Source organism: Penaeus japonicus, unplaced genomic scaffold (genome assembly GCF_977035675.1).
Source record: "Penaeus japonicus unplaced genomic scaffold, GWHDUDI00000001_assembly GWHDUDI00000004, whole genome shotgun sequence".
In the NCBI taxonomy this organism is placed as follows: domain Eukaryota; kingdom Metazoa; phylum Arthropoda; class Malacostraca; order Decapoda; family Penaeidae; genus Penaeus; species Penaeus japonicus.
Window position 1 is genome coordinate 44,666,026 of NW_028234406.1, and position 5,000 is coordinate 44,671,025.

The 5,000-nt window shown below is 40.1% G+C and overlaps 1 protein-coding gene across 2 annotated transcripts in view; it reads right to left on the reverse strand.

Annotated features, from left to right (window-relative positions):
• Positions 1-5,000, reverse strand: part of LOC122246134 (acetylcholine receptor subunit alpha-L1-like) — a 568,187-nt gene that overhangs the window by 55,567 nt on the left and 507,620 nt on the right. The window lies entirely within an intron of this gene.

Below are 5,000 nucleotides of genomic sequence, written 5' to 3' on the forward strand. Positions count from 1 at the left end.
CCACAACCAATAACAACACCGATATATACCACCACCAACAACACCAAAATATACCACCAACAACAAACAATAAAAAATGAAAACACCACCACCAACAACAACAACAAAAAAAGAAAACACCATCACCACCAACAACAACACCAAAATAATACCATCACCACCACAACCAACAGCACTATATTAACACCACCAAAACCATCACCAACACCAAAATAACACCCCCAACAACACCAAAATAACACCGGTAACACCACCACCACAACCATCACTACCACCAAAAAAGATAAAAAAAAAGAAAAAAAGAAAAGAAATAACACCAAAATAACACCGCCACCACCACCACCAACAAAAACACCAACAACAACAACAAAAAAAAAAACACCACCACCAAAGGCCCTAATCCCGACAAAAAAAGATTAATCGCCTACTTCTCGCCACAAGATGCTGCAGTGCCGGAATCTGTGGGATAAATCTCTCAGCATCAGGAGTGTGGTCGAGGCAAGTCCTTCCTTTCTCTCTTTTTTTTTCTTTTTTTTTAAGGGGGGGGGGGGTCTCAAGGCCTGCCTCTTCTGTTCCTTGAGATTGAGGGTGGGGGTGGTGGGTGGGGAGGGTGAGGAGGGTAGGGGATAGAGAGGGGTGGGGGGATGGGGTAGAGGGGGTGGGGTGGGGTGGGAAGGTAGTGAGGGGGAGTAAGGGGGGAATATCCAATAATGGTGATGATAGTAATCATTGTCCTTATAACTCTCACTATCATCTTTATTATTGTTAATGTAATCATAACCATCACTACTATCCTCATCCTTACCAATATCATCACCATCATTAACTCCCCTAAACATCACCAATTCATTCATCCATTTGATCAAATATTCCCTTGCGAAGTCCCCCCCCCCACCTCGAAATCCAAGCACAACGAACCCCACAGAGCTGTCATTATGTTCCCAATATCCTTTTTTTTATATCCCTATCTTCCCTCTCGTTATCCCTGAGCGACAGATATCTCAAAATCATCACCAGCCTTTCCTGCCTCCTCCCCTTCTCTCCTTCACACACAAGGCACTGGCCGTGAGTTGGTCTTAAGGGTGCCATTTTCAGTGCCCCGTCTGGCATTACGTGAATTACTGGTGATCTTTCTCTTTGTATGTGTGTGTGTGTGCGTGTGTGTGTGTGTTTGGTTGGTCGCTTTGTCTTTCTGTATGTCTCTCTTTCTCTCTCTCTCTCTCTATCTCCCTGAAGCTCTCTTTCTCTCTCTACATCTCTTTCTGTCTCTCTTTCTATCTCCACCCCCCTCACTTTTTTTTTCTCTCTCTCTCTCCATCCCCTCCTCCCCACCCTTCACACCCTCTCTCTCTATCCGTCCCCCCCCCTCCATCTCCCCCTAATCTCTCTCTCTCTCTACATCTCTTTCTGTCTCTCTTTCTATCTCCATCCCTCCCCCCCTCACTTTCTCTCTCTCTCTCTCAATCCCCCCCTCTCTCCCCCCCACCCTTCACACCCTCTCTCTCTCTATCCATCCCCCCTCCCCACCCCCTTCACCTCTCTCCCTCCCTTCCACCCCACCCCTTTCACCCCTTTTCCCTTACTCCCATTTCCCTCCCCAGTTTTAATCTCTATTTCTCATACCTCGTGCCGTGTAAGCCTTTCCTTCCCCTTGCCTCTCCCTCCCACAGAGAGAACCCGCGAATGCTTACGTCTCCCGCTGGGTCGTTATTGGTCAACGTTAATTACGATTGGATCACGGCGCAGGTGTTATTAACGGGAGTAATTACGTACTAGTGGGGGGGGGGGGGTAGAAATGGGGGGGTTAGGGTTATTTGGGATTTTGGGATTGGATATTTGGGGATGGGTGGATGTCGTGGGGGTTAGGGGGGGGGGGGTATTTGGGATTGGGGTGGATTGGGTCTAGAGGTTGAGGGGTCTGGCGGGGGTAGGGGGGGTGGGGGGTTGTTAGATGTGGGAGATATTGATGTCGTTGATGATACAGTAAATATGATTATGATGATTGTCATTATCAAAGGAGTACCAGTAAGGTGATTTCACTTTATTGATGAAAGAAAGAAAGAAAGAAGAAAAAAGAAATCATATACAAATATTGCGTTTTCTAACAAAATATACAAGTGCCCTGATTACGAAATTGATAATGAAAACGACAAAGTTAGAAAAATAAACTTATTTCTCCTTCATAAGTTTGGTCTTCGATTACTTCCCTAATTGGATATCTTTTTTTTATCTACTTTTTAAATGCAATTAGGAGAGTTTCTAATTATGAATTTGTCTCTGTAGCATTTTGGAATTGGTACAAATATGATTTCGAAGGTGTGGAATAGGAAAAAATTTGTTTTCTTCAATTATTATATGTATTTAAAGCTTATTTTTCAATAGGAAAGATTACTGTTTACAGAAGAAAAACAGCAACATATATATGGTTAATTGTAATTTGTTACTTTTTTTTTTTAAAAGATGTGTGCTCATGAAAGGAAAATCTCCTGAAGAATTTCTTGATAAGCATGAGATAACATAACCATTTTGAAAAGAAATACTGGAAATTTTAACATAAGAGCAAAAGTAAAGAAGAAGAAGAAGAAAAAAAAAAAAAGATACGCAGAAACACAAATTTACCTCTTCTTCCACTCACCGACCAACACCAGTTAAACATAAACACGACCAACAAACCAACAAACAAATACATGCACTATCGAATATTTAAAACAAATACAGCCAACAAACCAAACCAAACAAACAAAGAAGACCCCCAAACAACATCGCTCGGCCACCTACCAACCTTCCGAAGCAACGACCACTTAGCAATATTGAACAGACTTTCCACCAGTAGTCAGGAGAACCACCTCGTAAGACCCAGAGTGACAGTGAAGGACCCTCGACGCACAATTAGTGTATACAACGACCAATTACATCAGTTCCCCCTCCTATGCTAGCTCCTCCCCCTCCCCCCCTTCTCCCCCTTTTGATTCGACCCTCTGAGACCCTATTTCCAACCCCCTCTCCCCTCTTTTTCCACCTTTTTGATATATAGAATTTTCTTTCCGATGGTGGTAATAGTGGTTGAACCTGCTGGGAGATAACGTGGATGTCAGCTTTCGTTTTCGTTTGAGATTTCTTTTTTTTCTGTTTTTATTCTTATCTGTTTTGTTCTATTTGTTTGGTTAAACTTCTGAGATGCATGTTTTTTTGTTTTGTTTTTCGTTTTATTGTTGTTTTTAAGATCATTGACTTTGATTCGATTTCCTTATCTTCTTGGTTATCGATTTTCTTTTTGTCGTTTATTTCTTCTATCATTATCCTTTCTCATACTTTATTTGTTTTAGATTCTTGAATTAATAGATTCATTTTTGAATTTATTATACTGCTACTCTTTTATCATAGTTTGTTTAGCTTATTTGTGTAGATTTGTTATTTTTATTTCTGATCTGGCAAGTTGATAAGCCTCTTTTCAGTGATCTCCCCTACACCCATTCCACCCTCCCTTCTGGTTTAATCGAAGCGTGTCAGTTCTATACCTTGCGCCATAAAGTTATCTAATCTCACGGCCTTTTTCTATGAGATTCAGGCTATTTGAAGATTAGCATAGAGCTGTAACTAAAGTGCAGAAGCAATTGAACTATAGTTATGATAACATCTGAGTTGGATTCTATAGCTATGTGTCAGTTCTAAGGTGGATTTTTTCTTCGGGAAAGATTCACGGGATGGAATTCATGAACCTAGCTTCTTTGCTAGAATATATATATATATATATATATATATATATATATATATATATATATATATATATATATATATTATATATAATATGCATATGTATATATACATATAAGTATTTGCATATACATTCCTACACACACACACACAAATATATATATATTATATATATATATATATATATATATATATATATATATATATATTATATATATATATATGTGTATATATATATATATATATATACGTATATATATATATATATATATATATATATATATATATATATATATTATATATATATATATATATACATATATATGAACATATGAGAAAGATGGTAGAATGCAGTAACGCATTTAATATAAAAATACAGGGAGGTAAAATCTGTATTTATATATGTACACACACACACACACACACACACACACACACACACACACACATATATATATATATATATATATATATATATATATATATATGTATATACACGTATGCATACATATATGTGTGCGTGTATTTATGTGTGTGTGTGCGTGTGTGGGAAGTCCAATAAACACAAAAAACATAGGGGGAGGGGGGTCGCAAAAAGAAGTGGAGGTATAAGAAAGTGAATTAAAGAAAGCAAAATTCGCAAAAAGAAAAAGACGCCATTTAAAGCAACACATGGCAACTGCTTTCCGCCACCTTGTCTTCCTTCCAACAAAGGTCAAGGTGGGGGGCGGGGGTATTCCGAAGAGGGTATTGGGTGGGGGAGATAAAGAGGGGAGGAGAGGGGGGGTATTAGATAGGGAAGGAGAGGGGGGGGGGGTATTAGATAGGGGAGGTGTTGGGGATAAGGAAAGGGGGGGGAGGTAGATGGGGGAGAGGGTATTAGGTGGGGGAGGTGTTAGGGGTAAGGAGAGGGGGGGATAAGGAGGGGGTGGGGGGGGTATTTGGATGGGCGTAAGGGGAACTCCCAGCGCAGTGAATATGGCCCGGTAATTGTATTAGGTCGATTACCAAGGCGCTACATTCACCCGAATCATTATGGTAATGTAATCAATCTGGACAAAATAGACGGGAAATGTGTTGTTTCTCTCTTTCGCTCCTTATTTACCTCTCTCTCTCTCTCTCTCTCTCTCTCTCTCCTTTCACCCCTCTTTCTTATACTCTCCTCTCTCTCTTTCTCTCTCCTTTCCTCTCTCTTTCTTATACTCTCCTCCCCCTCCCCCCTCTCTCTCCTTCCCTCCCTCTTTCTCATACTCTCTTCTCTCTCTCTCTCTCTTTCTGTCGGTCTC